The sequence below is a fragment of the Thermobia domestica genome, chromosome 8 (assembly GCF_964235325.1).
Source record: "Thermobia domestica chromosome 8, izTheDome1.hap1.1, whole genome shotgun sequence".
NCBI classification, from domain to species: domain Eukaryota; kingdom Metazoa; phylum Arthropoda; class Insecta; order Zygentoma; family Lepismatidae; genus Thermobia; species Thermobia domestica.
The window spans coordinates 242,016,061-242,029,584 of NC_137461.1; positions in this window are offsets into that span (position 1 = coordinate 242,016,061).

Sequence of the window (13,524 nt, forward strand, 5' to 3'; positions counted from 1 at the left end):
AGAAATTAAAGGTATATTTTATACACAAGAATTACAAAAAATAAATGTGAATTCAAACAAGACATATTTAATCGAAAAAGTATTAAAACGAAAGAAAGATATGATGTATGTAAAATGGTTAGGATATCCGTCAAGTATGAATTCATGGATTAAGACAATTTCTGTTCAGTCTTCAAAATGAGTTCAATGATAAAACATGATTAGTATGTTACTCTTCCTTCAAATGCTAGTACTGAAATTTTTAGTAATAATAGAACTTCTTCATTTATAGTAAAGCTAGCACAACCTATTCACTTAGGTGAGGGAAATTGGTATGTTGCATTAACACAGCTTAATGTACCTTTTAGTTTTTATAATGTTCGTCAAAATGAAAAAAATGAAATAGAAGCCGTCATTAATGATGAAGTTGAAATTGCAAACATTAATATTACACCAGGATACTATACTTCTATTACATCCATTTTAGATATGATTCCTGAACACTTGCCCTTGTTAAAATATTATAAAAATAAAAATCAAGTTGGAATTAAACATTCTTTAAAATTAAAAGATTTTTTTGTCATTCGAATGACACAGGGATTACAACATTTACTTGGATATATAAATGAAAATACAAATGCGTTTACAGATATTGTTTTTCTAAAACCTACACACGTAAGTACCACAAATAACACGTGCAAACTTTTTATGCAATTTAGATTACAATATACCAAACATTCTTAATGTTTGTGTTGATATTGTAAAGCAACAAGAAGATATTGGACCATTACTTCGTAAAGTTAGTGCATATAATATTGAGCATGGAAATGTAAAATGTTCTCTATTTCACACACCACAATACGCTAAAGTTGTAAAATCTTATTTTAACACAATTGAAGTAAACTTAAAAGATGAGCACGGTTTAAAATTGCCATTTGAATTTGGAACTTCAAACTTGACACTTCACTTTAAACGAAAATGATTTCTGAAAGTATAGATGATAGTTTTTACATTACACTTGTATCAAACGCTAGTACTGATGTATATCCTACAAATAGTCCAACACACTTTATAAATCAACTAAAAAATAATATTCAATTATCAGAAACCGATTGGTATGTAGGATTAAGTGAATTGCATGTTTCTTTAACATGCTATAATGTTAACGATGGGGAAAATGTCATATGGTATAAAATAAAAAATGAAGAAGCACAAAAAAGTAAAATTGTCAGTGGATATTACCACTCCGCACATCATATCGTTGATGAATTAAATAAAATAACAAAAGACATAAAATTTTCTGTATCAAATATTGTACAAGTAGATTGTACTAATCGTGTTGAAGGAGCATTATTATCACCAACATTAGCATTACAATTAGGACTTCGTAAACATAAAGATCTTGTTTTCTATAGACGTGGAATTAAAGAACCGTATGTTGATATTGGTTACCCACATCAAATATTTATTTACACTGATATCATACAATATCAGTTTTTAGGTGATACAAAAGCCCCTTTATTACGTATTGCAACAATATCAGATGTTAAATATGGTAAAGTGGAAACAATAACATTTCAAGATATTCATTATCTACCACTTGCAAAGTTTTCATTTAAAAGTATTGAAATACTATTAAAAGATCATGCAGGACGAAATTTGCCATTTCGTTCTGGGACACTAAGTGTTACACTTGATTTTAAGCGCTCTCCTAATAAAAATTAATTAATTAATTAATTTTATTCAGAATGAAATTTAGAAGACATTACGGACATGGTATCCCATTCTTTTCAGGACCTGTATATCAACGGGGACATGGTATAGGTAGTTTCTTCCAAGGATTATTTCGTTTTGCATTACCATTTCTTAAACAGGGTGCAAAAACTTTAGGTCGACAGGCATTACAAACGGGAATACAAGTAGCGGGTGATGTATTAGAAGATAAGCCATTTAAAGAATCTGTTCGTGCCCGTGTAAAAGAAGCTGGTGAAACATTAAAGACAAAAGCTGTTAACAAAGTTGGTCAGTTATTAACTGGAAGTGGTAAGAGACGGCCACGCAAGCGTAAAGCTCCGGCAATCTTTCGTTTTGGGCCTCCAACTAAACGTAAGCGTACTAACAAAAGCAAAAGCAAAAGAAAAGTAAAAAGAAAAATAAGTCGTGTTGCAGATATATTTTCATAATGGCACTACTTAATTCAAGCAGTGTGGAATGCTGTACCAACGATTTCGATTTATTTAGTACTCCAATGACGCAAACTGCAATTGAATCTTGCTTTAATGCTGAATATCGACCAATTTCAACATTAAGTTCTGATGGTCCTATTGAATTTTTTATTCCCGGTGAAACAGGGGAATTTATTCATACTGCATATCTTTATCTTTACGTACGTTGTAAAATTACAAAACCTGATGACACAGCATTAGCTGACACCGATGTTGTAGCACCAACAAATATTTTCCTACATTCATTATTTAGTCAAATTGACATTTCATTAAATGATAAATTAATTACTTCTTCATCAGGATTTTATCCTTATCGTGCATACCTTGAAACATTATTAAATTATTCCCGTGATGCTTCTGATACACATTTGAAATTAGGTATGTGGTATAAAGATACCGCTAAACAATTTGATACATTAACTGCTGATAATGTAGGTTTTCAACAACGTGCTAATTATATTAAAAATAGTAGATCGTTTGAAATGTATGGGCGTCTGTATACAGATATTGCTGGATTACCAAGAGCACTTGTAAATAAAGTAGGTCTTCGTATAAAATTACATCGCAGTAAAGATGCTTTTTGTTTAATGTCACCTGCTAATACTTCTTATAAAATAAAACTTGAAGATGTTACTCTACATATACGTCGCATTGATGTTGCACCTCATTTGGCAATGGAAATCAATACTAATATGAATCATGAAACAACAAAATATCCCCTTACAAGAGTTCAAACAAGATCGTATACTATTCCTGCAAACGTTAATTCATACAATCTTGATAATATTTTTCTGGGTAACGTACCTAAAGGTCTCGTTATCGGTTTTGTTTCCAATTCGACATTTAATGGAAAATCCGAACTAAATCCATTTCATTTTCAACACTTTAACGTTAACAAACTGCAACTACAGGTTGGATCGAAATCTTTTCCTCCCAGTCCCCTCACCCCTAATTTTGAAAACAATTTGTACCTTCTAAGTTACCATTCTCTGTTTTCCGGTACTGGTTTATATTATAAAGATGATGCACATACTATTACTCTTGAAGAATATCCACACGGCTATACTCTTTATGCATTTATTCTATCACCTACAGCAACATTAGATGATTGTACGTGGGACCTTGTGCGTATGCACCTGTAAATGTTAAAGTTTCCTTTTCTAAAAATTTAACTGAACCTATAACATGTATTGTATATGCCCAGTTTGATTCTTTAGTTCAAATTGATAAAGATAGAAATATATATACTGATAATACTTTTTAAAAGTATCATTTTAATAAAAGAAGTATAGGAGGTCACTGCTAAGCATATGAATTACATGCGCCCTTCTGGTACAAACATTGTATATTGTAATATTTTTGCTTGATTATTCAAAGAGTTGGAAGGTATCATACTATGGAGTTTCTCAAAAGTATTTTTTATGCGTTAACACCATTTATCGTTATTGGAAAAGTTTTAAAAAATCTGTGAATAATATTATGAGCATGTTATTTTGTTTTATGAGAATATTCCATATACCCCACTAGGTCTTCCAACATATACGCGTATAAAGTGATGTAAAGTGAAGTGAAGTGATGTGAATTTAAAAAAACAAAAGTTATGTACACGGATGATTTAATAAAAGTGTTACTTCGTGATAAACTTACTGGTGCAAATGTGCATGGCATTTATCCTATTGATAGAATACTAAAAACTGTACAACCACCGGCTGGACTTATTATAAATTTAAGCAATTCATCTTCAGGTGGCACGCATTGGGTGTGTGTATTCATTGGTGAAAATCAAAGATAGTACTATTTCGATAGTCTAGCTTTACCATTTCCAAAAGAAATAAAAACTTTTTTAAATAAAAATTATAAAATATATTTCACAAATAGTTCCGCATATCAAGATGATAATTCAATCTTGTGTGGACAATTTGTGTTGTACTTTCTGCATCATATTGTACGAAAGAAAAGCTTTCAAGAATGTTTAAATTTATTCAGAAAAAATAATCTTAAACAAAATGATAAAATTGTATTCAATCATGTAACCAATATAATGAAAAAAAGAAAAACAACTAGAATGGCTTAATAAAATTTTTATTTACAATTTAAAATCTTGTATTTTTATTTACAAGAACATATCATTTCTTTTTACAACTTTGCAAATGCATTAGTTAATGTTATAGTACGTTGAAACTTCCACCAATAACATAATTGTTGTGCATTACGAAATGCAAAACCTGATTTTTTGTCAAGTTTAATATTTTGTTCATGAAAAGTACAATAATCATTAAATACGTTTGCATGCAATGTGTTTAGTGGTGGACACTGTTTACTTTCCAAATCAATAACATTAGCTAGTGCAAAATATTTTTAATCCAAAGTGTTTTTTCTGCACCTTTACAATAAAAGGTTGCATCTTGTTTACAAAGTTGATATATAAGGTTACGTATGTGTGATACAGTATAACCGCATTTATCATTCCAAGTTAATCCGTGTAAGTTTAATGTTAACCATTCAATTTGTTTTTGACAACCTAACGGAAGTACATTGTATTCTACTGGCGATTTTATTAAACAATGCAAATTTACTATATCATCACATGCAGTTAAACAAAATTCACGTATAATAAATTCATGATTTGAAATCTTAAAACCTTGTATGTCAATAATGTATTCATTAACACATGGTGAAATTTTATGTTTACGTTCTAAGAAAAACGGTATAATTTTCCAACAAATTCAGTGTTCTTTAAACAATCACGCGCTTTGCGTATAAAGTTTATACTTGAAATTTCACTATGGTGTTCTTCAAACACTTCAAATAAATCAATAAGAGTTATATCGTTGGATAAATATTCTACAGCAAAAGTTCCTACATCATGAAGAAATAAACATTCATGTTCAAGATGCAGCAAGCATTGTTCACAAAAAATATTGTTTAAACGTAAGTATAAACTTATAGTTTTTAAAACACAAACTTCAGTAATATGTTCTTCACTACATAATACACATACACTAATATCGGAAAACATTTTGCACAGTATGTTTTCTTAACACACTTCACTATACGCATTCGATCTGTCTTTTTCAAGTAAAATACGCAAACGATCTTCTCTTGCATTCACATCAATTGTTAGTTCCCCATATGTAATATTAAAATAGTCTCTTGTTAATGGTCCAATAGTGTGTGTTTCTCCATAAATGTCAAACAATTCGTCCTGTACACGTGGAGTCGTCAGCACATACCAAACACGTAATCGTAAAATATCGTCATCACAATAAAAACATTCATGAGTCCAATGAAATGTATCATTCCAATAACATGCATAGCATATCAAATAATCATTTGGATTCCATTTCACAATACTGTCTCTAATACAGTTCACATCCACGTAGTTAACACAACATTCACACTTCCACCCTAATTCTGCTGAAGCAGGTGAAGGTGGCGGCGTACCCACATTTGATACCAGGCCTTCGTCTGATTCCGCCTCAGAATCCACGTTATCCTCCGAAAACTCGTACACTTCGTCATCGGGTAAATCATTTGTCTCTTCACTATTAGATGATAAACATGGGTAAACTTCTACATTATCATTTTCATATCTTTCTAATTGTGTTTCGTTAAATGATGAATTGGGAGAATTTGGATAGTCCTCTATTTTTACTTTCTTTTTACAAAAACTATCATTCTCATCGTCTAACTTACACTTTTCAACATTGTCTTCGACAAACTGATAGTTCTCCATCGCTAACAAAACTATACATATAATTTTAGAAATCAATATTTAAATAAAAAATCAAATGACGTCATGCGCTCGCGTCCGCACACGCGGGTGTTTTCCGGTCGCGCACTCCTCCGCGCACCTTCCCGCGCCCGCCCCGCTCCGCGTTTCCGCCCTCGGCTGCAAGGTTCTAATATTTTTCTTAAAATTATTATTTTTCATAAACATCCCAGCTGGAAAACCATCGTATACATATTATCTTCCCACGGTATCAACATCTGGTACTATTCTTTCTTTCTTGTTTACAATTCGTCTTTCGGAACAAACCTTTTCCCACACCCACCAATTATTCTTTTTACAACATACAGCTGCATAGCGTTGTATATACAATTTCTCTTTTGTTCACTATTATCCTTTTTTTGTTTTCTATTCAACGTACGTACATTATCAACAAACCTTTTCCCACACCACCCTCCAAAATCTTTTTAAACACAAACAAGTGTATAGCATTGTATGATTCATTTCTCTTCTATCCTTCTCACCAATTATTCTTTTTACAACATACAGCTGCATAGCCTTGTATGCTAGATTTCTCTTTTATCCTCTATTAACCTTTTGTTTTGTTTTGTATTCTTTAAACATATAGCTGTATAGCATTGTATGCTTCTATTATTCTTTATAACAAGCTGCCATTGTTCAACAAGTTTCCAATGCTTTTTAAAATCAATTATCTTTTATTATTCTCTTTTATGTAAGTCCTATACATACAATAGTACACTACCTATTACCTGTCATCATATGTCATTTAAACAATAGTGTGTTTTTATACAACTATACTCTCTACCCCATTGTCTGGGGGGCGACCCGCTGGTGCCTCTCTATTACGAATACAAAGGGATTATATTGTGTTTACCTCCTTCTTTCGGTCCGATATTGGAAATAAACTACTTTCCACAGGGCTTGTTCCTTGTAAGATGGTTGCCAAGAAAGCACGGACTCGTTCTTAGGCGCTCTGAGATCCCTTTGGGCCACACATTTAGTAGTCCATCTGTTTTGGTAAATATATTTTTGGCTCCGAAGTTGAGGATTATATATATATATATATATATATATATATATATATATATATATATATATATATATATATATATAATTCGACAACTTATCTTTGTAATTTTAGTGTCCTCCTAGTTTATCCTTTCGCTCCCTGCTGTTTATCTTCCCTAACTATCCTTCTATCTTGTCTAAGATTTAAAAAAAAATCCTCCCTCCCTCCAAGTTTTAACTCGACAAATCTCTACCATTTGACATACGTCATTTGAGCCTGAATTTCTGACTGAGACGCTGCGAGACACAATTCGTGTAGGTATTAATTTATGACAAATATCAAGGGACTGTTTCCATCACAATTTGACCCATCGCAATAGTGAGCGATAGTCCCGTATACAATCCAACTTTGCCTTCGTGTCCTATATCATTATCCGTTTGAAATTTTCCGTTGTACTATTCTCATTTCCACTTTTGTTTCTATTGACCACCATAGAGACGAATGCTGTGTAGATGTCTGGGCCCATAATTCTTATTAACATTTTTTGGAGTTCAGTATCCGGATAGTAAAATGTACAATTTATATATATATATATATATATATATATATATATATATATATATATATATATATATATATATATATATATATATATATATATATATATATATACATGCCTGTCTTGCACTTTAAATGTCCAAACTTTTGAAATTGTTTGAGAATATAAATTTTCATCATTATGCGCGGTTAGTCAGTTGTTATATAGTCTAGTCGAATTTTTCTTGTGTGGAGTGTTGCAACCTCAGAATGTTATTAAACGGGCCATTGATTTGAAGGATTAAATGATAATTGAATTTATGTATGTTGAAATATAATATGTGTCGAATATAAATTTGATATTGAAGTAAATATGTGTCACATCTTACAATAAAAGGTAATATCATGATGCTGTGTGTAAATGGTTTTTGATGAAAATCTGTAACCCTAAGTATATATAAAATATACGAACTGTGGATCTTTACATATAAATTTGGTTGTTTGCCGCCAGAACCTTAGGAGATTCGTATGAAGTTAAGTAGACAATCTCCTAAGGTCCTGGGCTGAACCACCAAATTTATATGTAACGACCCACAGTTCGTATATTTATATATAACTGATACCGATTTTTATCAAAAACTATTTACACACGGTATCATGATATTACCTTTTATTGTAAGATGTGACACATTAAACCTTTTTTACACACCTTAAACATTGTACACATAGTGTTCACAAGATTGATCCGCAATTATGAGTTATTTATTTTGTGTTGCTATGGCAACTAATTTCACATCGTCGAATTACTATATTAACAAAATAGCAACGTATAACAACTGAAAGAGAAATTACGTCTATATCCTTTTTCCATATTCTTCTTCTTCCTTTTTTAAAAAGCTTGTGCATAATTTAAAAGTAAATTGTGCCTACAAATACAAGTAAGGATTGAAATACAAGTATAAATACAAGTATCGTTGTAAATGTATAATGTTGAATACGTAGATAAATATGTGTAAAGGATTTATATTGGTACCTACCCCAAACAGTTGTTGGTTGCCATAGTTTCGGAAAATTCGACGAATATAAAATGTGAATTTAAAGTATACCGCCTCCTGTTGCATATTATTTTTTGTAGTTAACTAATATATGTAAATATTAACATCGTCTGTTATTATACTAACTGCATGTGACGTGTAATTAAGACAGGTCATCGTAATCCAAATTTATCATCAAATTTGCCATCAAGTCCATAATCTGTAACCCTCTTGTACAATTACATTTTAATTTCATTCATCATATACAAATTTTCGAACCTGAACAGTTTTCTACTTCAGTAATCGTGGTCTTGATATAAAAGTGAAATCTCTTTGAACCTAGAAAATTCTCATTTTTTAATATTGTGCTAATATAACTTTAAATATGTACACCTAATGTGATATAAGGTGATAGTGATTCAAAAGCTAGGAAATGGACGAGATAACAAATTGAATGACAAAATGAGTGACGTAGTCACTGTGAATTTAATGACAAATGTTTGTTTCTTAATCTCGGAAATTTAAGAAAAATGCATAAACAAATAAGTCTACAAAATGAATATGTGTTGTTCACAATCTATAAATATTATTTCATATGTACATTTCTAAATAAAGTGAAATTGAGCACATGGACACCAAAAGGGTGCCTTACGAACGCGTGACATTACAGGTCATCTGAAAATACGACAAAGGACTCGTTTTTATAATCTTTTAAAGATTTTTTTTTCTTTCTCTACGTATGAGATACGGACTCGTTTAACCATCATTTTAAGTTTTTTTTTCTTTTCTCTCATATGAGATAAAATAGAATGTAACTAGATTTTCAAATGTATGTTTTATTTTATTAAAATTTAAATAATTACTTTTTCTTGCGTTTCCCTTTCTTTCATCTTTCTGTTAATACCAAATCTATATTGATGTAACCCAAGATTCTATCTGGAATGATTCATTTATGTGTGTATTCAATTGGATGACGTAAATATTTTCTTTATGTCTAAATTATTAATAGATGTAATCAAGGGCGCCCATCAGGGGGGCAAGGTGGGGCGCTTGCCCCCTAAGAGAAAATCGTACTTGGGAATATCGAAAGCCCAGTATAATTTTTACATTAGTTATAGCAAAATTTGAAACTATATTTGAAACCTCGCTTATATCCCCCCCCTTGGAAACCACAACATGAGCTCCCTTGGATGTAATAAATGTTGACCAACTGTAGTTAGATGATAGTTTCTTTTAAACTGATTTACCTATATCAATACATTGTCGTGTATGTATGTGTGTGTGCGTGAATGAATGACAAATTTAGCTCTAAGTGGTAGCCTTTAATCTTGATTTACGACGGTAGTGTTTACATATATGTGTGTAATACTATACTATAAGTGTATTGGTGCATGGCCGAGGACATGAAAGATAATTAACTCTAAATTATTCTAAATCGGCTCTGGAAGGAAAGCCAAAACAACAGGATGAGCTTGGATAACGACAGTCTCTTCAAGAATTTCAGGAACCCTGATTTGTGGAAAATAAGTAAACCGCTTTAATTTTTTCTTTCCTTGGCTTCCTCAACTGAGTGTTCGATCTCCACTATGGAAATTCAGGATAGTTGCTCATTGCCACGGGTACTGACTGCCACAGCCAATTATCGGTGCTGATTGCCACGACTGCCCCTGATTGCAAATGTGAAGGTGCTGGCTGCCACGAACCTGGGAGAAACTATTTGGAAAGAGAGGAATTATTCCCTCATACTAAATTTATGATTAATAATTAATTTAGTAGTCATCACAGCAAATTTATGTGGCATCCTATAAGTTACAAAGTTGCTCACTAAGTGGAACGACATACACTTGGATGTTTATAAAGGGATTGTCTTTTCTGTTATATGTACAATTTGCACATTTCATTGCTCATATTAATTGTTTTATTGTATTATTTAATGGATATGATGGTCTGAAGCCAGCTGACAAGGGAAGTTTGGGAGAAGCACTCGTCTGCAGAGAAATAAGCATGTCATTTGAAGGACCAATTCATGCTGATTACAACAGGTAATAAAACTCATGTACGTTGAGAACTGTTCGAGATGTTCAGCTTGGAAGTTTAATGAGAAAATGAGTGGATGCACGTTTCAACGCGATAAGTATTCTCTCCCATGGCGAAGCCTGATGGTTTGAACTTGCTATTGCTTGATCACTGGGGTCCATTCACAGACAAATTGTCCGTTACAAGTTGCATGACGGATGGCAAAGACGTAATGGTTGAGAAGATACCAAAGAATTGCATACGATTTGTGCAACCATTTAATGTGTTTTGATTCCGATCAATCAAAGATTATGGCAGGAGATTTGTACATAGTAGAAAACTTCTTCATCCGGACGTTATAATGCACCAACGAAACAATCAAATAAAGTTCGTGTCCATACGAATCACTTCCGATCACCGCGATACATTGGATTGTTTCAGTTTGCGTTCTACAAGGCAGGTTACGAACAACTTATAGGCCTATAACTTTTGACTCACTTGTCGAATTTGCTTTTTGCTTTGGTTCTGCGAACTGTTCCCTCGACGGATGCAACGCAATTGCACATATAAAATGTTCATGGTGCAAGGGAGTCTTTTGCCTTCCTCATTTCTTCATAAAACAAAAGAACAACAGTGATCAATTTTCATCTCTAACCTATGATTATTGTGAACAATGTAATGACTAATTGTATCTTACAAACCAGTTAGTTATTGCGAAACACTTTTTTTCTGTTACTTCCGATAGCTTTCAATTCGTATGTCAATATTCGTTACTAATTATGTTGTACTTAACGCGTAAAAATGCGCATATCCTCATTTTCTCATATAAACTTCCAAGTTGAATATCTCGAACCGATCTCAACCGTACAGGAGTTTTATTAGCTTGTTGTAATCAGCATGAATTGGGGCTTTTCAAATGGCATGCTTAGTTTCTCTGCAGGCGAGTGCTTTCTCCTGAATTTCCCTTGTGAGGGACATCCCAGCCTGTAGTGCTTTTTTGATGGAGTTTCAAGAGCTGCTCGAAACAATTTGCGCAGCTGTACACAGTTCATACTGACATAGGGAGTTCAAGAGAGAACATAAATCGTACCAATTTTGTACGCATCGCTCCCTGACAAAACTGAAAGTACATTCATGTCCAAACTTGTTGTCGCATATCTATAACTGTCTTCTTGTAAGAATATAATTTGATAATGATTTTGCAGAGTACTTTTAATACTGATATTATGTGTATAATCAGGAAATATATATTTGAGGTAAATTTCATAGGAAAAGAATTATAAATACAAAAATCATAATGAGTAAAATAAAATGTAACTAAATGGACAAGAAAATTTTATTTTCCTTTCATTGTTCTTATTTGCCGCTCTTTTGACATGAAATTTACCACATACTTGTCTTTGCCGATTATATACATACTAACATTATAAGAAATATCGGGCGAATTCATTATCAAATTATATTACTAGAACAACATATTTATAGTCATGCGACAATAATTTTGGATATGAGTGTACATACAGAGACCTACTTACCTTTGGTAGGAGTTGGTATGAACAACACGATCCTAAGGTTCATCACGTTTCTTTCATGCTTCTTGGCGTCTGGTAATGTTACGTCTAGCAACTTTCTCTCAGGCTCGTGGCAGTCAGCACGCCATCGTGGCAATCAGCACCTTGATATTGACAATCAGCGCCAGTCGTGGCAATCAGCACTAATAATTGCTGTGGCAGTCAGCACCCCACCGAAATTCAGCTAATGGATAAAGATTATGTAATGTCTGGAAATAACAGACAAGCAATTAAATTAAAACTTCCCATCACCTCTGCTGAGTCAGAGTAACTCTCACTTGTGCAGTTACCTGGATCCAGGTCAGGGTAGTATGAGAGAGCATGTTTCTCTTGAGGATCAACTCAGAATTGATTCTCAAGTAATAAAATTCGGGTATGAATCACCTTTTTAAAACTACTCAAGTTTCTTTACCGTATTTCCATTATTTTCCAGTATTTCTTCTCTCTAGTTCCTTCTTCCTTTCTTCTTTCCTTCTTCTTTTCCTTCTTTTCTCCGACTTTCTTCTTGACTTCTTTACATTTCCTTTTCCTATTTCTAATAAAACTGAAGAGGGGTCGTGACTGGGAATTGTCGCTATAGACACGGTCATTAAATTCTTGTGATGTTTCTCTTCGGAAGTCCGATACTAAATTAAGCAGTTAACAAAACATCCACATAAAGCGACAATATTGAAATTCATTTATTTTATTTTAATTTATTTTCTAAATTATCCGATTTGAGTTTTAAATTAGCGACTCCCCTTCCCACTCACGACGACCTATTTTATCCTGTCGTTCTTGGTTACTGGTAAAGCGAGTTAAAAAAAAAGTAAAAAAAAAATTAGTAAAATTAAGTAGAAACTAGTAATAAGTAAGTAAGCAAGTTAATGAGGAACATACGGTGAATCAGTTAAATTTAAAGAAGAAAGGAAGAGAATAAAGAAGTGGTAGAGCGCTTACCTCTGGTGTGTGATATCCCTGGTTCTATCACCGGCCAAGTAAATTTGTGGTAGACAGTATCGTGTTTTTTTATCGGGGTACTTCTGTTTCCTACCACTTTCTCATTGCACCAATTCTTCCATCATTATTGATTAGCCTTAATAATCGTCTCCCTTAGCCTAAAAAGCTTAATCGTGGAACGTTAAACTTAAATATTTCATTTTATTCTATTTTGACTAATAAAAAAAAATGTTTTATTAAATATTACACGAGTGATATGAGCTTATGTACTTGGAGAAAACCTGAGACGTCTGTAGTTTTGAACAATTCCTGGAGAGACAGATAATGTAAGTCCAGAATTGTCCTGGCTAAGCTAGTATTTCTAGAATTGTTTTGAAGTAACTTTATGATCTTCACTACACATTCTTGCTTCAGTTAGGCACTGCCTATCATGTTACAAATTGAGTTGATTTTCAGTTAAACG